Source organism: Hyla sarda, chromosome 1 (genome assembly GCF_029499605.1).
Source record: "Hyla sarda isolate aHylSar1 chromosome 1, aHylSar1.hap1, whole genome shotgun sequence".
Classification (NCBI taxonomy): Eukaryota; Metazoa; Chordata; class Amphibia; order Anura; family Hylidae; genus Hyla; species Hyla sarda.
Genome location: NC_079189.1, coordinates 502,252,553 through 502,278,216, shown reverse-complemented (window position 1 = coordinate 502,278,216; position 25,664 = coordinate 502,252,553). Strand labels below are relative to the sequence as shown.

At 43.5% G+C, this 25,664-nt stretch overlaps 1 protein-coding gene across 7 annotated transcripts in view; it reads left to right on the top strand.

Moving 5' to 3' along the window:
- The first annotated feature begins 3,211 nt into the window (after nucleotides 1–3,211).
- FER (FER tyrosine kinase) overlaps nucleotides 3,212–25,664 on the top strand; it is a 312,225-nt gene continuing 289,772 nt past the window's right edge. For 2 of the 7 annotated variants that reach the window (XM_056537491.1, XM_056537494.1), the window contains exons 1-2: nucleotides 3,240–3,333; nucleotides 5,379–5,494. The gene's annotated coding sequence lies outside the window, so the exon portion shown is untranslated. Of the gene's footprint in view, nucleotides 3,334–5,378; nucleotides 5,495–14,030; nucleotides 14,056–16,073; nucleotides 16,098–25,664 lie in introns of those variants that run through there. The other 5 variants (XM_056537490.1, XM_056537495.1, XM_056537496.1 and 2 more) reach the window with 4 other exon arrangements.

Genomic DNA, 25,664 nt, shown 5'->3' with positions numbered 1-25,664 from the left:
AAAAAGACATATGTCCATCAAGTTCAACCAGGGAATTAAGGGGTAGGGGTGTGGCGCGATATTGGGGAAGGGATGGGATTTTATATTTCTTCATAAGCATTAATGTTATTTTGTTCCATAAATGTATCTAATCCTGTTTTAAAGCTGTTAATTGTTCCTACTGTGACCAGTTCCTGAGGTAGACCGTTCCATAAATTCACAGTCCTCACGGTAAAGAAGGCGTGTCGCCCCTTGAGACTAAACTTTTTCTTCTCCAGACGGAGGGAGTGTCCCCTCGTCCTTTGGGGGGGTTTAACCTGGAACAGTTTTTCTCCATATTTTTTGTATGGGCCATTAATATACTTATATACGTTTATCATATCCCCCCTTAAACGTCTCTTCTCAAGACTAAACAATTGTAACTCCTTTAATCGCTCCTCATAGCTAAGATGTTCCATGCCCCATATTAGTTTAGTCGCGCGTCTCTGCACCCTTTCCAACTCCGCAGTGTCCCTTTTATGGACAGGTGCCCAAAACTGAACAGCATATTCCAGGTGAGGCCGTACCAATGCTTTATAAAGGGGGAGTATTATGTCCCTGTCCCTTGAGTCCATGCCTCTTTTTATACATGACAATATCCTGCCGGCTTTGGAAGCAGCAGCCTGACATTGCATGCTATTCTGTAGTCTGTGATCTACAAGTACACCCAGATCCTTCTCTACCAGTGACTCTGCCAGTTTAATCCCCCCTAAGACATACGATGCATGCAGGTTATTAGTACCCAGATGCATAACTTTACATTTATCCACATTGAACCTCATTTGCCAAGTGGATGCCCAGACACTTAGTCTATCCAAGTCATCCTGTAACTTATGCACATCCTCTATAGACTGTACCGTGCTACAAAGCTTGGTGTCATCTGCAAAGATAGAAACAGAGCTGTTAATACCATCCTCTATATCATTGATAAATAAATTAAACAACAGCGGGCCCAGTACTGAACCTTGGGGTACACCACTAATTACCGGGGACCAATCAGAGTACGAATCATTGACCACCACTCTCTGGGTACGATCCATGAGCCATGTTTTCCATGTTGGAAAATTAAAAGCATTTTGGCTCTTAGAAGGAGAGGAAGAAAAAATGAGAGAGCAAAAATAAAAAATCCTTGTGGCCTAAAAGAGTTCAAAAGTGAGGAGGAATGTTTTGGCCCTCTGTTTGTTTTGTCCGTTGTGATCCCTTTGTCTGTCCACTGTTCTTCCTGTTCTGTACTAACTTATGCTACATGCTCACATGGTTTCTTATATGTGGGGGCTTTCTGCCCTCCCCTTTTCTTAGTAACATTGTTTGCCTTACAGGGGGCTTTAGGCCCCACCCTTTGTTATTATACAGGGGTACCGGTTGGAGAATCTCTTCTCTAATCCTCACTCTGGTTTATATGACTTGGATTGCTTAGTTTAAATGTCTGTTTTCAGTATTTCCTTTACTGTATGTCGCTACATTGTGGTATCGGTTACTATTTAACTGCCATTATTCTACGTTATTGTTTTTTTTTTTTTTTAGTTATAACATTTAAAACCAATAAAACTTTTAATTGGAAAAAGTGAGGAGGAAAACATTTAAATTCCAAATAAAAAATTTGCTGCATCCTCAAGGGTCCAGGGTCCGTCATGTTTCCATCATGATGCACAGAACTTCTGAAGCAGATGTGAATATATTCTAAGCCCCAGTTCACATTCCATTGGAGTTACATTTAATGTGAACATGTTTGTCTATATTCACATCAGCGTTGTTGAAATCCGTTATAAAATGTCCGTTATTGACACATAAGGCTACTTTCACACTGCCGTTGTGCCCAGTCCTTAAAGGGCCATTAGGCTCCTTTTTATAATTTTTTTTCCAGCCTTAGGGTACGTTCACACGAGCGGATCCACAGCATATTTTACGCTGCGGATCCGCTGCTGAAGGACCACTGCATGGTGCGTTTAGATGTGCCTGCTCAGAGCGGCAATACTCAGCTACGAGCAGACACACTGCGATCTACGAGTCACCGCGAGCTTACACGGTATACTCGCACATTTCGGCAGCTCTCGGCCTAGCTCGTGGAGCAGGGTGAGCGGCCCCGATGTGTGCGAGTACACCGCGCATGCGCGGCAACTCACACATCGCTTTAATGTGTCTGCTCGTAGCGGAGTATTGCCACTCCGAGCAGGCACATCTAAAGGCACCATGCAGCAATCTATCGGTGGCGGATCCACAGCGTAAAATAAGCTGTTGATCCGCTCGTGTCAACGTACCCTAAAATGGCCATTATCCGGATGGAAACAACGGGCAATAATGGGTCCCGATGGATCCCATTTACTATATGTGTATGTTCATACTGAGGAATTGGCAAAGAATTCTCGCTTAACAATTCCACCGCGGAATGTCGGGTTTTTTTCCACGCGGAATTGACGCGGAATTCTGTGCGGATTTTCCATGCGGAATGTAGGAGGAAGCTTTTTTTTTTTTTTGCTGGATGACAGACACCAATTAGAATCTCCATTTTTTTTTTCGTTTGGAATTTCCACGCTTAGATGGGGAAAAAACATTGCGATCTATGGGGATTTAAAAGTGGATTCCGCATGAAAAAAAGAACATGTTCATTCTTCATGCAGAACAGAATTCCGCGTCGGAATTCAATTTAAATCAATGGGGTATGGCACTGCGGAATGAATTGGAGAGGAATAAGCGAGCGGAATTACTAGTGGAAATTCCTCTCCAATTCCTCAGTGTGAACAGTAAAATTGTAAAAGTAATGTAGATTAGGTAAATAAATATACTTTTTTCCCCTGTATACAATAGAGTACTATGGTTGACTAAGCTTTAGTAAACTGCAAAATGAAATGTAATTAAATGGTAAGGGTGGAACGTAACCACACAATGCAGTGTGAACCCAGTCTTAAAATAATGAAAGCCTCTTTCAACACTATAGAAAAAAAACTAAACAGGATATCCCAATGTAATGTGAACAAGCATTTTCTGTGTACCCAATACACCTAGAGCTTTCCATAGAAGCGGCTGAAGACGCAGCGGTAACGCAGCACAGTAGGCAGTCTGTACCAGCGCAGGAAGCAGGACATCTCCTGTCTCCCAACATCCCTGGTCACATGACCCAGCCCATTCCATCCCTTCGTCGCTGGACGCTGGATGACTTCCTTCGCGAGTCGTGATTGGCTGGCGGGCTCCGGGCTCCTCCTCTATCCCTCTTTGCTATTGGCTGGCGCCGTGACGCTGTGGTTCGGTGACGCGCTGCCTGTCGGGATCACTGTTGTCGGTGTTGGCGGAGGTTCCGGGCGGTGTACTGGGCTTCAGGTACCGGAAAGCTTTGGAATGGTTGGGGGAGGTGTTCCTGCAGGATGCCGGTAGTAAGACAGGGAGGTGCCGGCAATAAGGCAGTGTAAGGAGTCAGCGGCCCGGGACTGGGATGCAGTCAGTGTACACTGTGCGGTGCAGTTTTGTTATACTGTGTCATGTTCAGTAACTGGGGCAGATGCCCTTCCCTTAGGTGTGCCCAGTGCCCCCTCCATGGTGTGGGTGTAGTTACCCCAGACATGCACCCTCCCCCATTGTAACACTATGGACACAGAACAGGCTCTCACTTTATGTATGGCTCTATGTAATGGTGTGACTGCGCCTTTAAAATTGGTATAAAACAAATGCCTTGTGTTCAGGGTCATCTGCAGCGCCCCCATTTGTCTTTGGGAGGGTTGTGGTAGTAACATGGAGCTAGAAGTGTATTAAAGTGATGAAACAAGAAACACTGACTGGTGGACTACATGCTGGGGCGTGTGACCCTCCGACTGGGGCGTGTGACCCTCCGACTGGGGCGTGTGACCCTCCGACTGGGGCGTGTGACCCTCCGGCTGGGGCCCCTGGTTCTACAGTTTTCATACAAGACCGTGCAGCCAGGGTGATTTTCCACTATTCTCTTTTGCAGTATTTCCCAACCAGGTTGCCTCCAGCTGTTGCAAAACTACAACTCCCAGCATGCCCGGACAGCCAGGCATGCTGGGAGTTGTAGTTTGCAACAGCTGGATGCACCCTGGTTGGGAAACACTGCATTTCCGAGCTGTTACAGAACTATAACTCAGCTGTCAGAGTATATCAGTTGTGGTTTTGCAACAGCTGGAGGCACCCCGGTTGGGAAACACTGCATTTCCGAACTGTTGCAGAACTAGGACTCAGCTGTCAGGGTATGATAGGAGATTTCGTTTTGCAACAGCTGGAGGCACCCTGGTTGGGAAACACTGCATTTCCGAACTGTTGCAGAACTAGGACTCAGCTGTCAGGGTATGATAGGAGAATTACTTTTGCAACAGCTGGAGGCACCCCGGTTGGGAAACAATGCATTTCCGAGCTGTTTCAGAACTAGGACTCAGCTGTCAGGGTATGATAGGAGTTGTAGTTTTGCAACAGCTGGAGCACCTTAGTCAGTGGTCTCCAAACTGTGGACCACTTGCTGTTTCAAAACTACAACTCTGAGGGTCTGCACATGCTGGGAGTTGTAGTTTTACAACCTCTGAATGTGCTCAGTTTGGATAAGTGTTCCATATATTCAGCACTGGACTCCTCTCAGGAGCCAGGTTGGCCGTGTGCCCTGATGTTCATTGGCACCTGATGTCCTGAAGTTTATCAATGGCTACTAAGGAACCTTTTAACCCCTTCAGCAGTATGTCTGTAAGGTCATAAAGCAGTGTTTCCCGACCAGGGTGCCTCCAGGTTTTGCAAAACTACAACTCCCAGCATGCCCGGACAGCCAAAGGCTGTCCGGGCATGCTGGGAGTTGTAGGTTTGCAACATCTGGAGGCACTCTGATTGGGAAACACTGTCAAATAGTGTTGTATCTATCCAGCTCAATATAATTGGGGTATAGCACAGTTTCCTTGCATCTGTTCACAGGGTTTTGATTCCACGGTTTTGACTCCGGTTTAAAAACCATACTGCAACCGCATAAGTTTTTTTTAAACATGGACATCAATGGGAAACGCACATGTATACGGTTCCATATGGGAAAAACGTACACGTTTTTACTTTGCACATGCGCATTTGAATCCTAAAGTCCCCACCCAAGACCCCTCCCATTAAAAATGGACAACATTTTCAAAAATGTATGGGTTTTTTTTCTATAAAAACTGACGGAACTGTATGCACTTTTAAAAACAGTATACACTTTAAAAATGCATACGGTTTACTTTTTCCCATACTGTTCCATCCGTTTTTTTCCCCCATACGGTTTTTGATAGAAAACGTATGCGGGAACCGTAGTTGGAAAAACGTAGTGTGAACCCAGCCTAACTTGGAATCGGAATCAGCACCACACTTACCTGGTCCGTTGCAATAAACTTCTTTATTTTTAGTGGGTAGCAGAGACACCGGCCCCGCCAACGTGGTTACAGGACTGTACCAGTCTGCTGGCATCCCTGCTCCCCATGACACTGCACCGAGAATAAAGAAGTCTATTGCAGCAGACCTGGTGAGTGCCGCTTTGATTTCTATATAAAGTGTTAAATATAACAGACAGCAATGTATTTCGGCAGTGTCAGGATTGTAACAACAGAGCAGTCAATGCAGCGTTGTTCCTCCAAGGTGCTGTCTTATAAGAACCCTTGTGGATGTCATCTGTTCTGGTAGACTGGTGTCATAGATGGGGGGTTCTTCCAGCCTTGACTGACAGGTCTCTTATTATTTGTGTATAGGGAGAGATCTATCAGTCAAGCCCAGTGGGACAGGGAGGATCAGGCTGGAGGTATCCCGGTGACTTGGAGCTCCGTTCCCAACCAGCATTACAATTCTGTTTTCTCTGAAATGCTGCAATGTTTCAGGCCTTAAAACTGCTCAAACTTTTTGGCAAATACCTTTCAAAGGATTATGGGGAGATTTAAAGGAGATATCCAGTGGTGAAAAACTTACCCCCTATCCTAAGGATAGGGGATATGTTTCAGATCGCAGGGGGTCCGACCGCTGGGGGCCCCCCGCGATCTCTTGTACGGGCCCCGACAGCCCATGGGAAGGGGGCATGTTGACCACCGCACGAAGCAGCGGCCGACACATCACCTCAATACAACTCTATGGCAGAGCCGGAGCGCTGCGTTCGGCAATCTCCGGCTCTGGCATAGAGTTGTATTGAGGGGGCATGTCTGCTGCCGCTTCATGCGGTGGTCAACACGCGCTATCTGGCCAGCGAGCCGGGGCCCCGTATTGAAGATCACGGGGGGGCCCCAGCGCTCGGACCCCCCGGGATCTGAAACTTATCCCCTATCCTCAGGATAGGGGATACGTTTTTCCGGACTGGACTACTCCTTTAAGAAAACTTATGCGGAGGAACAGTGGCACAGTTGCCCATGGCAACCAATCAAAACCACCAAATTGCTGCTTACATTTTTTAAAAGGGCCTCTAAAAAAAATAAAAGCTCAAATTTGGTTCCAGTTTTCATGATTCTGCCCTTTGTTTTCCTGGGACAACCCCTGTAAGCTGCAGCCTGCCCTACATGTGATTGAATCGCGATGGTATTTCCCCTTTAGGGTCTATTCACACATACAGTATTCCGTGCAGATTTGATGCGCTGGATTTTAAGCTGTGTTCAGTCATTCAGTTTACATTAAAATCTGGAGCACAAAATCTGCACAGAATACTTTGTGTGTGAATAGACCATTAAAGGGGTACTCCACCGGAAAACAATTTTTAAAATCAACTAGTGCCATAAAGTTAAACAGATTTGTAAATTACTTCTATTAAATCATCTTAATCCTTCCATTACTTATCAGCTGCTGTATGATCCACAGGAAGTTCTTTTCTTTTAGAATTTCCTTTCTGTCTGACCACAGTGCTCTCTACTGACACCTCTGTCATTTTTAGGAACTGTCCAGAGTAGGAGCAAATCCCCATAGCAAACCTTTCCTGCTCTGGACAGTTCCTAAAATGGACAGAGGTGTCAGACAGAAAGGAAATTCAAAAAGAAAAGAACTTCCTGTGGATCATAACAGCAGCTGATAAGTACTGGAAGGATTAAGATTTTTTTAATAGAAGTAATTTACAAATCTGTTTAACCTTCTTGCACCAGTTGATTTTAAAAGATTTTTTTTTCAATGGAGTACCCCTTTAATATCATAGGTGGAAAACACAGATTTCTGTGAACCGCAGCTGATGAGATATGAAAATAAAATGGTTTATTATTCATTTAATGTACCATGGATTTGTATTGTGTGTGCGCTGCAGTACTGCTGCTATGTATGTGGATTGTTATGGCTGTAACGCCAGGTTCACACTACAGACTATCTTTCTGGAGAGCGGCATTCTGGGACATCAGGCTCTGACTGCTCGGACAGACAATTGTGCATTTCTGAGCGGATTCTGTTAAAGGAAGGAACATGAACATTCTTAGGGAAGACCCTGAAATGTCAATGTCCTCTGTGGAATATGTGCAGTGTGCAGAGTCCAATTAAAGACAATGGGAGGCTGCTGCTTTGGAAAATATCCACGACATAATTTCTATGCATGGAAATCCTGTAGACTGCTAGGAATGGATTTATTAAAACTTGTGTAGAGGAAGAGTCAGTTTCCTTCTTCCACTTTTAAAAAGTCCTCTGAGAAATGAAAGAAGCAATCTCGTTGCTATGGCCGACTGCACCACTGTTCTTATACACAGGTTTTGATGAATCCCCCCAATGTGAGGGAATATAAGGCATTCTCTTCCCCCAGTGTGATCAGGCACAGACAGGTGTAACTTTAGGTTCTAAAGATACTGGCCCTCATTTACTATTCTAAACCCGACCTCTTTTGTCAGGTTTTTTTGGCGCATCTTTGTCTGCGCCATGTCGCAGACATGGTGCGCCAGTCTGCGACACGATGCGACATTTTTTTCCCGACGGACCTGATGTGGATTCTCCCAAACCCGAAAAAGGGGCGTAACCCGACATTTCTGAGCTTTCCCACATATTTATTAAGGTTTCCAACCCGAATTTGTTGAATTGTTGTGGATTTTTTCCCGACAACTCAGAGGAGTTGGAAACCAAAACCAACAAAACGCACGTGCGACAAACAGGATGCGACATAATAATAATAAATACCAGGGGAAAAAAGCAGTCGGGTAAGAAAGCAACATAGACTTACAACCCGATTTTCTAAGTAAATGAGGGCCATTGTCAGACAACCTTCAGGTGTTGTGAGGAGGCGTGACAGCTGTCACACCCCCTCCCATAGACTTGCATTGAGGGGGTGGGGCATGACGTCATGGGGGGGGGGGGGCTATGACATCACGATCTACCAGCGTCTACTTCAGCGTTCGGTACAGCTTGTTCCAAATGCTGAGCAGCGGAGTACCCCTTTAAGTTTGTAGTGTTAATTTTTTTTCATTATTTCAGGCTGAGCGTGCATTTACATTGCAGAGTGAACGCTGAATCTCCGCGAGCAGAATTCAGTGAGCGGAGATTCAGCTTGGCAACCGCCGTCTGCGGTAGGACCCCGCGGCACTGCGCCGTCACCATTGCAGTGCTCTCGGAATTCCACACAAAGAATGAACATGCTCAATCTCTGGGCAGAACAATTTCAGCGGCGGAATTGCTCAGTGTGAACGGGTCTCGCGGGAACCCATTCATACTGATGTAAAAGATGACCGCGTATAATTCCGCGAGAATTGCGTAGTGTGAACGCACCCTAACACTTTAGTGGCTACAGAGCTAATGTCCACTTAAAGGCCGATGACTCATTTGAAAAGCTTTTATTTTACTGTTGCTTTCTACTTGTGTGGTAAAGAAACAAAATAAAAACATTTTCTCAATATTTCTATAATAAAACTTTTTGCTTAGGGTGCGTTTACACAGCCGTCTGTCCCCGTTTTTTTTTTTTTTTCCCCCTGTTTAGGTCCAGTTGTTGCTGCTTGTTAAAGGGGTATTCCAGGAAAAAAACTTTTTTTTATATATATCAACTGGCTCCAGAAAGTTAAACTGATTTGTAAACTACTTCTATAAAAAAAATCTTAATCCTTTCAGTACTTATGAGCTGCTGAAGTTAAGGTTGTACTGATCTGTCCTAATCCTCTCTGATGACACCTGTCTCGGGAAACGCCCAGTTTAGAAGAGGTTTGCTATGGGGATTTGCTTCTAAACTGGGCGGTTCCCGAGACAGGTGTCATCAGAGAAGATGACAGATCAGTACAACCTTAACTTCAGCAGCTCATAAGTAATGAAAGGATTAAGATTTTTTAATAGAAGTAATTTATAAATCTCTCAAATAAAGAGAGACCCGGCACAACCTCTGTAAGCACTAGGATAAAGCTGTATATATGTTCTACCTGTATCTTCCCTTGCAACTGCTGGAGGGACTTCAGTGGTGCTCTACATCAAGGCAAGTCCAATCAATGTATATGTAGCAAAGAGATAGGAAAATGGAGCAACTCACCACACCGACCCAGATATTCTTTGCAATTGGCTTCTTTATTCCGTGTCTTCAAACATAGTAAACAAGCAGGGGAGAGTGAGCGTGGGACGCGGGGGTTTCCTCTCGGTGACGGGACCGTTTGGCGCCGATGCGCTTCGTCAGACCGGGATAGACGAAGCGTCACGGCGCCAAACGGTCCCGTCACCGAGAGGATACCCCCGCGTCCCACGCTCACTCTCCCCTGCTTGTTTCCTATGTTTGAAGACATGGAATAAAGAAATCACTTGCAAAGAATATCTGGGTCGGTGTGGTGAGTTGCTCCATTTTCCTATCTCTGCTACATACATAGTAATTTATAAATCTGTTTAATTTTCTGGAGCCAGTTGATATATAAATAAAAAAAGTTTTTTCCTGGAATACCCCTTTAACAAATAACAACGGTTGTAAAATAATCCCATTGATGTCAATGGGATTTTTTTTACAATCCTTCCACATTCGTTTGCACCCGTCTGCGCTCCTTTCCGTAAAATTTTAATATTTTTTTTACAGGAGAAAAGACGATGCATGCAGTAAAAGACGGATACAGTAAATTTAAGACGATGCATGCAGTAAAAGACGGATACAGTAAATTTAAGACGATGCATGCAGTAAAAGACGGATACAGTAAATTTAAGACGATGCATGCAGTAAAAGACGGATACAGTAAATTTAAGACGATGCATGCAGTAAAAGACGGATACAGTAAATTTAAGACGATGCATGCAGTAAAAGACGGATACAGTAAATTTAAGACGATGCATGCAGTAAAAGACGGATACAGTAAATTTAAGACGATGCATGCAGTAAAAGACGGATACAGTAAATTTAAGACGATGCATGCAGTAAAAGACGGATACAGTAAATTTAAGACGATGCATGCAGTAAAAGACGGATACAGTAAATTTAAGACGATGCATGCAGTAAAAGACGGATACAGTAAATTTAAGACGATGCATGCAGTAAAAGACGGATACAGTAAATTTAAGACGATGCATGCAGTAAAAGACGGATACAGTAAATTTAAGACGATGCATGCAGTAAAAGACGGATACAGTAAATTTAAGACGATGCATGCAGTAAAAGACGGATACAGTAAATTTAAGACGATGCATGCAGTAAAAGACGGATACAGTAAATTTAAGACGATGCATGCAGTAAAAGACGGATACAGTAAATTTAAGACGATGCATGCAGTAAAAGACGGATACAGTAAATTTAAGACGATGCATGCAGTAAAAGACGGATACAGTAAATTTAAGACGATGCATGCAGTAAAAGACGGATACAGTAAATTTAAGACGATGCATGCAGTAAAAGACGGATACAGTAAATTTAAGACGATGCATGCAGTAAAAGACGGATACAGTAAATTTAAGACGATGCATGCAGTAAAAGACGGATACAGTAGATTTAACATAGAAGTCTATGGAAAACGGATGAGCCTTCAATGTCATCCGTTTGCATCCGTTTTTTCCAATCTGTTTTTTAATCCGTTTTGACTTCTGAGCATGCTCAGAACAAAAAAAAATATATATATTTTTTGGTTTATTAACTGAACAATAACTGATACAAACGTATAACATCCGTTTGCATCCGCTATTGTCCGTATTTTTTAAAGTCCGTTTTTATTTTTGACGGAAGAAGAACGGGACGGGTCTAGACGTCCGTGTGATCGCAGCCTTACTTTTTCATCTGCTATCTCAACTTTCTCTCTATGCTTGTACATAGTCTATAGGATTTTCCCCTGTGAATTGGCTGACATCACCCTATGTAATAGGGTCAGGGATCAACCCATCAAAGAAAATCATCAGCTGTTGACCCTACAACTCTCTATGTAATAGGGGATGTGCGGCCATTGCCGCCAAGGGGCGCACAGCGATCGAAGTGTCAATAGGCTTTGTAAGCGAGCGCCGATCTCCGGTAAGTAAGGAGGAAGCTATTGTGTATGTGCCCTGACATGGCTCATATTTTATGGGATATATATTAGAATGCATTCCATACATAACTTCAGTCCAGCAGCATTTGTCTCTGAAGTAGCTAAATGTGTGTATTGTATCTACAGCAGATAAACTGCGCTCTGTGTAATGACTAGAGATGAGCGAACTTACAGTAAATTCGATTCGTCACAAACTTCTCGGCTCGGCAGTTGATGACTTTTCCTGCATAAATGAGTTCAGCTTTCCGGTGCTCCGATGGGCTGGAAAAGGTGGATACATTCTGTTCATGCCATATACCTGCAGATTAGACGTAGTCATAGAATTATATTTTTTAAATACTATTTTGTGATTGGTGTGTGTAATATAGAGAGTATCTATAGTAGAAGGGATATAACTAATCTCTTCTGTGTTTACAGCAATACAAAGCTGTGTGATCTCTGGTGTTAAAGCTTTGTTCTGTTGTTTATATATAAACTTAGAAGGGGGCGCAGCATTATTCTGCCACCAGCTCTGTGACCCCCGCTCATTCTCACGATCATTGGGTTACATCCAATTGATGGTATATCATAGTCTTCTGGAGTCTCCTATAGGTAGACTGGGTACAGCAGTGTTTCCCAACCAGGGTGCCTCCAGCTGTTGCAAAACTACAACTCCCAGCATGCCCGGACAGCCTTTGGCTGTCCGGGCATGCTGGGAGTTGTAGTTTTGCAACAGCTGGAGGCACCCTGGTTGGGAAACATTGGTGTACAGAAAGTAAAAGCTAGTAGAATATTGGCAGGGCTTTGAAGAATTGACCCCTTTTTTCATAGTTTTTCTTTTGTAAGCTGTGATGGGCTGTAGTCAAATATGAAACAACCTTTTTGCATTTCCGTATAACTTTAAAAAGGGTACCTCTCATCAAAAAAACTTTTGATATATTATAGATTAATGTATGCAGAATAACTTTACAATTGCATGTTATTAAAAAAATATGCTTCTTTCTATTTAATTTTCCACTTTGAAGAAATGCCCACTAGGGGTCTCCCTACCAGTCCTGGCAGCAAGCATTTCAGACTCATGCTGGAGTCCTAAACACTACGAGCTGCCAGTCTGCTTTGTTCACAAAGGAGAACACTCAGAGCTGCCAGCCTGCTTTGTTCACAGCCTGTTTGGCTGTGAACAAAGCAGGCTGGCAGCTCTGAGTGTTTAGGACTCCAGCATGAGTCAGAAATGCTTGCTGACAGGACTGATCAGGAAAAATACAATAGAAAGAAGCATATTTTTCATTAACATGCTATTGGAAAGTTATTCAACATTCATTAATCTAAAATATATCAAAAGTTTATTTGATGAGAGGTACCCTTTAAATAGAGTCTGTCACTATGACAGACACCTTTACATTACACCGTCAGTGTTATGTCGCAGGAGTGTATCCACCTGGCATGGTTATACCACATTTATTGCTGTGTGGCTATGAAGCGCTTAGCAAAAAATTAATAAAAAAATATTAATCAGTTTTATGAGCTATTGTACCTGCAGAACTGTAAGGCCCCTTTCACACTACAAAATTACTCCGTTTTGAAGTTCCATCTGAAAATCAGCTGTAAAACGGCAGTTACAAAATCCTATACGGCCGTTAGAAAATCTTATAGCCTATGGGATTTTTCTAATAGCCGTTTTAACCTGTTATAGCCGTTATTAATAACGGACGTTATTTTGTATGCACTATACAGTGGTCCCTCAACATGTGATGGTAATCCGTTCCAAACGGACCATCGTTTGTTGAAACCATCGCATGTTGAGGGATCCGTGCAATGTAAAGTATAGGACAGTGGTCTACAACCTGCGGACCTCCAGATGTTGCAAAACTACAACACCCAGCATGCCTTGACAGCCGTTGGCTGTCCAGGCATGCTGGGAGTTGTAGTTTTGCAACATCTGGAGGTCTGCAGGTTGTAGACCACTGGTTTAGGAAGTTGTGCTCACCTGTCCCCGCCGCTCCGGAACGTCACCGCTCGTCACCGCTGCCTGGGATGTCGCCATCCAGCGATGTCGCCTTGTCCATGAGGTGTCCCCGATGCTCCGGTAAGGCCTCTGCTTCCCCGGCATCCGCGCTCTCCGTCGCCGGCGTCGCTACGCACGCCGCTCCTATTGGATGACGGGACGGCGTGCGCAGCGACGTGATGACGACGATGGAGAGGGCCGACGATGCAGTGGATCCCGAAGAGGACGCGCCGGAGCCCCGAGGACAGGTAAGTGATCGTCACCGGAGCTCACGGGGCACCGTAAACGGCTATCCAGTGGCAGCTGAAGCAGTCTGCGCTGCCGGATAGCCGTTTATGCGATGGCCCCGACATACAAAAGCATCGTATGTTGATGCTGCCTTCAACATGCGATGGCCTCTGAGAGGCCATCGCATGTTGAAATTATCGTATGTCGGGGCCATCGTAGGTCGGGGGGGTCACTGTATCTCCCTTTACTAAATTCCGTCACAAAATAATGGCTGTTATTAATACCGGGCTATAACAGGTTATAACGGCTATTAGAAAAACACCATAGACTATAATGGGATTTTCTAACGGCTGTATAGGATTTTGTAACTGCCGTTTTACAGCTGATTTTCAGACGGAACGTCGTACAGATCTTAAAAACGGAGTCATTTTGTAGTGTGAAAGAAGCCTCACCGGAACAGCAACAGAAAAGGTAAAACTACCCCTGTGTTAATACACCATGAATGTGTTTCTTAAACAGTGAGCCTCCAGTAGTTATAAAACTACCACTCACATAATGCCTGGACAGCTTTTTGCTGGGAGTTGTTGCTTTGCAACAGCTGAAGGCACACTTTGCCATAAAGGGTAATGCACACCAGATAAATTAGCTATGGGTTTTCAGTGCAGAAATTTGCACATCCCTATCCATAAACAGCAGTTTACAGTACCAGCAAAGTAAATGGGATTTTTGAAATCTCCTCTATGCGCAGCAGAAATTTGTCAGGCCGAGATTGACCTGCGGGGCAGATTTTAAATTCTGCAGCATATCCATTTATGTCAAATATTTCCCCATTCAAACCAGTGGAGAAGGTAGAATCTTTAGCATTTCCACACTATGGGGGAGATTTTTCAAAACCTGTTCAGAGGAAAAGTTGCCCATAGCAACCAATCAGATCGCTTCTTTCATTTTAAATAAGGCCTCTGCAAAATGAAAGAAGCGATCTGATTGGTTGCTATGGGCAGCTGGGTAACTTTTCCTTTGCACAGGTTTTGATAAATCTCCCCCATGGGTGTATTCACACGTATAGTATCCTTTACATATTTGATGTGGAGGATTTTAAGCTGCGGATTTCAATGTAAACTAAATTACTGAACACAACTTTAAATCCTGCGCATCAAATATGCGCAGGATACTGTATGTGGGAAAACACTTTAAGGGTACGTTCACACAAGCGGACCCACAGCGTATTTTTCTTTGCAGATTAGCCGCTGAAGGACCGCGGCATGGTGGGTTTAAATGTGCCTGCTCAGAGCAGCAATACGCCGCTATGAGCAGACACACTGAAGCGATGTGCAAGTCAACGTGTTCTCGCACACATCGTGGCTGCTGCCCCTGCTGTATAAGCTAGGCAGAGAGCAGCTGCGATGTGCGAGTATACTGCGCATGCGCGCTGCAACTCGCACATAGCAGTGTGTCTGCTCGTAGTGGCGTATTGCTGCTACGAGCAGGCACAGGTAAAGCATGTAAACCATGCAGGGGTCCTTCAGCGGTGGATCCGCAGCGTAAAATACGATGTGGGTCCTAATTTACAGCGTATTTTACGCTGCAGATCCGCAGCTGAAGGACCTCTGTATGCTGCTTTTACATGTGCCTGCTTGGAGCGGCAATACGGCGCTACGTGCAGACACGCTGAAGTGATGTGCGAGTTGCCGCGCATGTGCGGTGTACTCGCACACATTGCGGCCACTCCCCCTGCTCTATGAGCTAGGTCGAGAGCTGCTGCGATGTGCGAGTATACTGTGCATGCGTGGCGACTCGCACATCGCAGTGTGTCTGCTCATCTGCTCATAGCGGCGCAGTGCCGATTCAAGCAGGCACATGTAAAGGCAGCATACAGAGGTCCTTCAGCGGCGGATCCGCAGCAAAATATGTGCTGTAAATCTGCACGTCTAAACATACCCTAAATGTGCACAGATTTTCATTTGCGACAGATTTTCCAAACAAGTAATCTGTCCTCCCACCCTCCGGAAACATAGGGGGAACTTAAGGAAAATTTATCAAAACCTGCAGAGAAAAAGTTGACCAGTTGCTAAAAGCAACCAATTGGATGTCTTCTTTCATTTCTAAAAAGGCCTCTAAAAAGTTAAAGCAGTGATCTGATTGGTTGCTATGGGAACTTTTCTACTGCATAGTTTTTGATAAATCTCCCCCTCTGTTATTTTATAATGGTAAATTATATCTTTATAACATGTTGTTCAAACATTAAAGGGAATTTGTCAGTGTTGCCCACACTAACCTGTTGGTGCAGGTGACACTGATAATAATGATACTTACCAGTCCCCGATCTGTCACTCCTTTCATTTTCCTCCTTATTTGGGCAGCAGGCTTGGTGCATTGGCGGGGCTTTAGGAACACTCTGTGGGGCTTTAGGAACAACCTGTTCGAAGCCAGGCCAAGCAAGGAAGCAGCAGCGTTGACGCCAGCCCATCCACCAAGGAGGAAAATTGTCTAATGGAGCAAAGGATCAAGGTTAGGTAAGTATCATTATCTTCAGTGTCATCCACACTACCAGACTATATTCACTTTAAGCTTTCTGTTAGGCCACTTTCACACTTTCATATTTTAAAGTGGAAAACTTTTTTTTTTTTTTTCAACTGGTGCCAGAAAGTTAAACATATTTGTAAATTACTTCTATTAAAAAATCTTAATCCTTCCAGTACTACTTAGCTGCTGAATACTACAGAGGAAATGGGTTTCTTTTTGGAACACAGAGCTCTCTGCTGACATCATGACCACAGTGCTCTCTGCTGACATCTCTGGCCATTTTAAGAACTGTCCAGAGTAGGGAAAAATCCCCATAACAAACATTTGCTGCTCTGGACAGTTCCTAAAATGGACAGAGATGTCAGCAGAGAGCACTGTGGTCATGATGTCAGCAGAGAGCACTGCGTTCCAAAAAGAAAATATATATTTTTTTTAATAGAAGTAATTTACAAATCTGTTTAACTTTTTGGCACCAGTTGATTTAAAAAAAGAAAAAGTTTTCCATGGCAGTACCCCTTTAAGTATTTGTAAACCAATTACAGGGTTAAACTTGTAATGGAAAGATTTTCACCACTTCTGCGTTTGAGGTCCATTCCTGGTTTTGTCTTACAAATACTCATGTAACATACTAAGCAAAATACACTGGTGTCAAAGTGGTTTGCAGTTCTCCACGTTGGTTTGGACTTCTGCAATTTTTATCTAAAAGAAAATGCTTAGAAAAACTACACAAAAACTGAGAGTATATTCTTAGCCCAAAAGATGATTTCCCACCATAAAGGTTATTGGGGGAGATTTATCAAAACCTGTGCAGAGGAAGAGTGGTGCAGTTGCCCATAGCAACCAATCAGATTGCTTCTTTCATTTTCCACAGGCCTCTAAAGAGGCCTGTGGAAAATGAAAGAAGCAATCTGATTGGTTGCTATGGGCAACTACACCACTCTTCCTCAGCACAGGTTTTGATAAATCTCCCCATTTGTCTTTAAAATGTTGGATTGGTGCACGGAAGGTGAAGAATTGAAAGGGAAACTATTGGATGGATCAATCCATCTCACCTAAATATGATTCTGAGTAAAACTATGAATTTCTTACCCCAAATCTGTTCTGTTTATAAAAGATATAGCACAAATTAGCAATATGCAAATGAACTGGTAACTGCACCACCTCTTTCGATCAGCCCCCATCATCAGTATTCCTCTCCTGATAAGATGATGGGTCGGGTGGCGAAAGGGACCCAGGGGTGATATCAGAGGGGCAGATAGTCTTCAAACCTCCAGTGCATATCGCACTTTGTGCTATGTCTTGGGAACGGCTGATCCGATTCGGGTAAGAAATACATTGTTGTACTCAGGATCACCCACATTAACCACCTATATATTCAGATTAGTGGAGTTTATCCACCTGTCAGTTTTCCTTAGCTAATTCTGCTGCCTTTGGAAATGACTTTTAGAAAACCCATTGAAGTAACTTTTGGGGGAGATTTATCAAAATCCGTGCAAAGGAAAAGTTACCTATAGCAACCAAATCGCTTCTTTCATTTTGCAGAGGCCTTGTAAATAAAATAAAAAAATGAAAGAAGTGATCTGATTGGTTGCTATGGGTACATTTTCCTCTGCACAATTTTTGCTAAATCTCCCCCCCCCCCCCTTTGAGTGCTGTCAATCTATTGTCGGCTTATTTCAAGGTGGAGGGATTTGCTGCTGTTTTCAGTTTTTTTTTAAAGCTGTTATTTGTGTGGTTTTTACCCTTTATGTAAGGCTTGATTGCTTTATGTGCTGTTTAAATATCTGTATCTCTATCTGTGATAAATAATAACTCTAATGGTTAATCTGGGAGGGTTAGTGCATTCAGGGTTGGGTGTTGTTGATTCAAGTGTCTTTATGATGCAACTAAACAACCAACCTACTCATCTGGTTTCACTGTGTAATTCTCGCCCATTAAAAGGTGTATATGAAAATCCTAGCTCATAGATAGACCGGTAATCTGACAATATAGATTTTATTTTGCAATGCAGCCCTTTTCAAGTCAAAGCAGAAGGTACTAACATGGACCTAAATAGAAGATGACTCCAAATCATATTTTTGATTTCTTGCAGTAAGCTCCCATTAATCACACTAATGGGAAGACATATCACAACCTTCGCAGAGGAAAAGTTGCCCATTGAAATCAAACAGATTTCAACTTTTAATTTTAAAAAGGTCTATGAAAAACAAAGGAAGCAGTCTGGTTGCTATGGGCAACTGGTAAATTTATCCTCTGCACAGGTTTTGATAAATGTTTTCATTGGCAGACAAAGGAAAAATCCTACCATATTACCTATTGAATGGTTGACAGATCTTCATGACAGGTATATCTTTGGCTACATTCACATTGTCGTCAGCTGGCGGAGTTACCCCCCCCCCCCTGCGGTGTTTAAAAAAAAAAAACATCAGAGGAAAGCTGATCACCTTGACTTGAACAGGACAGTTCATATTTATCCAGCATCTCAAGTTGGATAGTTGGACAGGGTGAGCACATTTGCTGCGTTACCCTAATCGGCCTGCACAATTAATGTCCACTGGATGCTGGAACATTTGTCATCATTTGTGTTGAGCTTGGTTCACTACCGGATGCCGGATCATAAGTAAACCCAGCCTTAGAGCTTTCGCGGAAGAGATGAAGGAAACTTGGTGGTACTGCAGATGGCTACATGACACACAATCTGCATTAAAGGAGATATCCAGTGCTGAAAATCTTATCCCCTATCCTAAGGATAGGGGATAAGTTTCAGAACACGGGGGGTCCGACCGCTGGGGCACCCCGCGTTCTCCTGTATGGGGCCCCAGCAGCCTCCGGGAAGGGGGCGTGTTGACCACCGCACGAAGCTTCGGCTGACACGCCCCCTCAATACAACTCTATGGCTGAGCCGGAGCGCAATCCCCGTGCAGGAGAACGCAGGGTTCCCCAGCAGCCCTTAGGCTAGGGGATACATTTTTCAGCACTCGACTACCCCTTTAAGTCACGTTTAATTGCTTACTCTGGGTGGGGTAATGAGTAGAGGGAGGATGACTACTGAGCCTGACTTCCTGGTTTCTGAGGGATAGCTCTGATGATGTAACTAGATTCCATATACAAATAGTTTTTGTATGGACAGTAAATCGACTGAACTTCCTTCTGGGAATGGAGGATGCAGTGGGATAGGTTATAGCCTTCCTGCCATATACTTCTGATGTAAGGCTCCAAATGTCATTTATAAAGTGCCTTACATGGTCAGCCCTAGTCTGCCAGAACGAGAGCCGTTGTTTGTTTGTGCATGAACAAAATTTTTACAACAAAGAACTGAATTGGAATTTGTTTTGTGGTCTTGAAGAAAGTGTAGGGCGAGTTCAGACCTTACAGGCGGTTGTACAGTAAAAGAGATCATGGATGTGAAGAGAGGAGCTTGTATTACTGCTCAAAAGATTTTAAGACTGCAAGAAGCCTTTCTCAGATAAGACTGCAATAAGCCTGTTTTGAGGGTAAATACTGTAACTGAAAACACTTCCTTTTTGCCTTTAAAATTTAATAAGCAGTAGTGGGGACCCTTTTCACATTACTGGTCTCTCCTTGGCAGACAGGAGGGTAGAGGAGAACAGACTTCATTCTGAAAGTGTGACAGCACAGGGTTTTACAGCTACAAGCCAGATAGCTCAGCTTAAAATGGAAGATTTGTGCACTGTGGCTAATAACATTATAATACTAAGTTGCTTTATTATATTTTTTGACACAAAAATTTGGATTTTGCTTCTGGATCTGCAACAAACATTCCACATCACATCTTATGTGATAGTATCTGATCACATCCTTGGTTGTAAAGCTGATGGAACAGCATGACCCCATAGACTGCCATGTGTGTGGTATTAGAGAAGTTTCAATACCTCCCATGTTTATGAGCCCTTACATTTTGGCAATTTATAAGTTATAATTTTTAAACAATGATAACTGTTATGGTCATGTTCTGACATTTTGCCAGCAATGCGGTATTACTTTAACTGTACAGTATTTTTTTAACTCAGAAATTCCTCTGTCCATTCTATTTGCAGACAGTCTAGGAGTAGTTTCCAGATGTGTGTTACTATGCATCTTATTCTTATAGACTATGGGGGAGATTTATTAAAACTTGTCTAGAGGAAAAGTTGCCTATAGCAACCAATCAGATCGCTTCTTTTATATTTTAGAGACTTTTTCAGAAATGAAAGAAGCGATCTGATTGGTTGCTATGTGCAACTCAGCAACTTTTCCTTTGGACGTGTTTTGATAATGTAGCCTGGAGCTAGATTCTAGTGTTTGTATCAAACATTTGTCAATACTAAAGCAAGTGTCTGTGACCGCGTGCTACGAGGTAATGGCAGCTGATCTGTATGATGCGTATCATGGGAAAGGCTAAATATTAATGCTTCCTGCTTTGTGGGATAGAGCAGTGGTTCCCAATCTTTTTCTCAACTGTACCCCCAAAGGGTGAAAGTATGTCCACGGGTACCCTCGCGCGTAAATTCGCATTGAACTTGCGCGCGAGGGGTACCCGTGGACAAAATAAGTAATAAAATTACTTATTTTCATAATTGCGAGTGCTTACCTTTATACTAATGCGATACTTAATCCCCCTGTGCCATTATTTCTCCCTCCATCTGATCCCCTTTTGCCATTCCATCTTAATCCATTTTTATCCAAAATGGCAGAAGGGGATCAGAGGGAAGGGGGAGTAATGGAACAAGGGCATTAAGATGGGGGGGGGGGGCAATAATGGCAAAAGGGACTCAGAGAGAGGGGGAAATATTCATTACCCCCCCTCCATCTTAATCCCCCTGTGCCATTATTCCCCCCTCCCTCTGATCCCCTTTTGCCATTATTTCTTTTTACGCGTTCCACCGGTTGAAAACCCCTAGAGGGATGTTGTCTTTCATGATGACTTGGTTTCTGTCAGATGATGGGAGAAAGAACAAGTGCTTGTTGTGTGTACACATACAGTCCATGTTGTTTGTAGAAATACAGCGAATGCATTACTGCCATGTACTTTTCTGATTAGCATTTTTTATTGAGAACTAGAGGGTCACTTTAACATGACATGGAGATTGTATACTTACAGTACCTGATGCCTTACTTTTTACTTTTTTAGTACTTCTACTGCAGCCCCCTCTGCATTCGTCTAATATTAGTCTGTAAATGGTACCGACTTGTGTTCTTATGTCTTTTGAGTTTTTCTGAGACCCCCCAGTCTTGAATGGACCAGCGTTAATGGTTATCATCGCCCCAAGATTTGGGGCCCTCTCAGATCACCAAAGCTTGCTGTGCCATGTCAGATGCATGCAGAGGTGACTCCAGTAGAAGTACTAAACAGTAGGGCATCAGGCACTGTAAGTATACAATAGCCATGTCATGTTAGTGACCCTCCAGTTCTCAATAAAAAATTATATTGTAGCGGTAAACTACAATGACTTCAAATGCCAATAACCTTTGCTCATGGATACTGTTACATAAGATTAACCTTGAAACAGATATAATACTATATAGGAGATCAATATTATTACTGAAACATAAAGCTAGAGGTTTGTTTTTAAAGGGATATTGCCGTTGTAAATGTTTATGGCATAACCACCTTAGTTTTTATGCTGATCAAATTGTGTGTTGTAGTCCATTCGCAGATTATATTCTTGCTGCATTGTTCGGAAGCCCCATAGAGAATAAATGAGCATTGGTCAACCTGCATACGTTGTATTCATTTAAATCCACTCCTGGCTTTGGCTTAAAAACATGAAAATTACTGCCACAAAAAACTTCAGCAGTTTAAAAAAAAAAAAATATGCAGTGTGTGAAAAAAAATCTTTTTTTTTTTTTTTTTTTTTATATAGTTAATGGGGAAAGCTACACCTAAATGGTCTCGCTGCACGACCTGCAGGGTAAATGCCATTTAGAATAATAATTTATTACAGTGGTCCCTTTAAAGGAGTAGTCTACTGAAAAGTAATTTTAGTCCGTTGTGCCCGCTACAGCTGTTCAGTCCACTGGTCCGGTCTTCTTCCGTGTGCATGGATCGTCACACTGTGCACGGCCGATCACCGGCCGAGGCAGGACATCGCTGCTGCCGGTGATAGGCAGTGCGGAGCGTGATGATCAGTGGACACGGAAGAAGGAAGAAGACTGGACCAAGGACCATTCCAGGATGAACATGTATGTTAACACCATTGTATCTTGAGACCATAACTTTATGGAAAACTAGTAATTGGAGTTAAATAACCAACACAGATGAAGTCCTTACATATATGTCAGAAATAGCTGCTAGAAGCTATAAATCACTTTATACCTAAAGTACAGGTTCTTTTCCTGGATCCTCTACAATGAGCATAATGTACCTGTAATAAAGCCATTCTCATCTAATGTCCAAAGGAGCAGGTAGTCCTGGCACAAGTTAAAGCGTACCTGTCGGATCCCACAAAAAATTTATGTTTTCTGTACATAATCCTGACCATGTACATCTAATTTTTATGCTTCTATCACCTATATTTATTATAAAATTACCTCTTTCATTAGCTCGCAGTGTTAGAAATCCTCTCAGGGAAAGGGGGAGTGTCCCTCCCTTTTGGTTGTAGGAGCTGATTGTCTTGTCTGCTCATGCAAACTTGTCCATGAGTCATCTCTTGTCCATGACTCATGGACAAGCTGATGCAGTACTGGTTAGTGCCCAATAGGTATGGGGACCTCTAGTGGTGGGATTTTCAGGGGCTGTTTCTTTATTAAATATTCAAAAGTTTTTAAACAGCCATATTACAAAAGGTCTTAAATTTGCATCACTAACAACAAATAAAAAGTTTTTGGAGCTGACAGTGCTCATTTGAGTACAGTACTGCTCTATACTCAGGGGTGTGGAAATAAAAAAAAAAACTACTTGTCCAAGGGACTAAAGCGGAACACAATCTACTTGTCCCTCAAGAAAATCCACTTGTCCTGGTTGATGAAATAATTTCAACCAAAATAGTCTGATCCCCCCCCCCCCACTAGACCACCAGGGATGGATATAAGATCCTTTAGACACTGCTGACAGCGATGATCTAATGGGTTAATAGGTGATCGCAGTATGCCAGGATATTAGCGGCTGGAGAGCTGTAGATCCTCTTACACCCGAGCTCAGATAAGTATAGATATAACTTTTTGATCACCTTATAAAAAATTTCTCATATGAAGTGACCAAAAATGAGCAATTCTGGACTATTATTTACATTTACACCGTTCACCGTACGGTTTAATTTATATTTTAATAGTCTGGACATTTCCACATGCAGCGATACCACTTATGTTTATTTTTGTACATTATTTTTATTTAAAGAAAATTGGAAACTTTTATTAGGAAAGGGGCTTATTCACATGTATACGCACTTTTTAAAATATTTTAATCACTATTTTTCAGTCTCAATAGGGACTTATGTGTTACTGGGGTGGGGGGGGGGGGTTGGGGTTCTGCTTCTCCAGTTTGTGTGGTGCATTTTGTGTCAGAAAATGCTGAAAGTTGCATTTAGTTACTAGATATCTACAACTCTCAGCATGCCCTGATACAGCCTATGGTTGTGTGGGTGTTGCAGCATGTTGCACTGTATAGTAGTACAGTTAAGCTTATTGTGGGACATGCTGGGAGTTGTAGTTTTGGTTTGTGTCAGCTGCAGAGCCATAGGCTGTGTCAAGGAATACTGGGAATTGCAGTTAGTAACTACAACACCCAGCATGCTCTGATACAGCCTATAGCTCTGCAGCTGACCCGAACCAAAACTACAACTCCCAGCATGTTACACTTTATAGTTCTACAGTTTAAGTTATGGTGCAACATGCTGGGAGTTGTAGTTTTGGTTCGGACGTGTTTGTCTGCATCCGTGGGGCTCTTGGTTGGCGGGCGAGTATGAAGGGCGGGATTCTGGGGGTGCAATTCAGTGCGGGTGCCACTAAAAATAAATAAAATTAGATGGCACAACTGCCCTAATGCCCGACGTGACAGTCCGCTCCTATACAAAACATTCATGCATACACATATCATACACCAGCCACTGCCCCCATATCATACATACACACACACACATCCCCGCCACTGCCCCCCCCACATCATACATTACATACACACATACACTCACACCATACATATACACACATCATACATACACCTGCCGTTGCCCACCCCACATCATACATCACATACACACATCACACTTAGACATTATACACACATCATACATTACATACACATCACACATAGACATTATACACACATTATACATTACATACACATCACACACAGACATTATACACACATCATACATTACATACACATCACACACAGACATCATACACACATCATACATTACATACACATCATACATAGACATCATACACACATACACTCACACCATACATATCCACCAGTGTTTCCCAACCAGGGTGCCTCCAGCTGTTGCAAAACTACAACTCCCAGCATGCCAGGGCATGCTGGGAGTTGTAGTTTTGCAACAGCTGGAGGCACCCTGATTGGGAAACACTGATATACACCATACATATGCACACATCATACATACACCTGCCGCTGCCCCCCCCATCATACATCACATACACACATCACACATACACTCACACTATACATATACACCCACCCTTCCTGCCGCCGCCTGTATTCTCGGTCTCCTCACCTGAGCCGCCATGAGTGGCCATCAGAGCTGTAGTCCTGGCCAGTGTGAGGTGAGATTTCCGTCCTCCCCTCCCCCCCTGCTCTGTGTTTTCCTCGTGCAAACAAGCAACCTCCCCGTGGTGGATTAGGTCCTGTCTAGACAGAGCAGGGGAGGGGGAGGGATAGAGCTGAGTGCGGGGGATGGAGCTGTGCACAGAGCGGTCTACATCCTCTCTATCACCCTGCTGTGTCTTCTGAGCTCCGTCCATCCTCCGGGAGGGGAGATAAGGGGGCTCTGCGGTCAGCTTGATGCTGCTGCCCCCTCCATACACTCTGAGCTCCGGTGTGAGGTGGAGACTTCCATCGGCTCCTGCGCCTCACACCGATATTAAAGAAAAATAAGGGGGAAGTCTGTCCCTGCCCGATACAGGGCTAAATCTATAAACAAGTCACCTGCCCGGCACCCAAAACTACTTGTCCCGGGCGTCGGGCTATAGGATTTCCACATCCCTGATACTACAGATGGGTGCTACTGGACAACAAATTAGTGCATTCTCTTTAATAATGGTATTTTCTTAGCACCCCTGATCATGAAGAGGTTAATGCAGTGCTACACATGTTCTAAGTTTTTTTTTTATATATTACAGTAGGGATGTCCTGATACCAATACTAGTGTCGGTATCAGGGACGATACTAGCCATTTCCATGGTATCGGGGACTCGTTAAATGTCCCTGATACCAAATCCGATACCTGCTGCTGCTCCGCTGCCCCGTTCTCCTGTCCTCCCGTCCGCATCATGGCGGCCTATGGAGGAGTATGTGACACACGCTGCTCCACCTCCTCCACTGCGCCCAGCGTAGCGCTACGGAGGAAGCAGAGTGACGTGTATGTCACATGCTC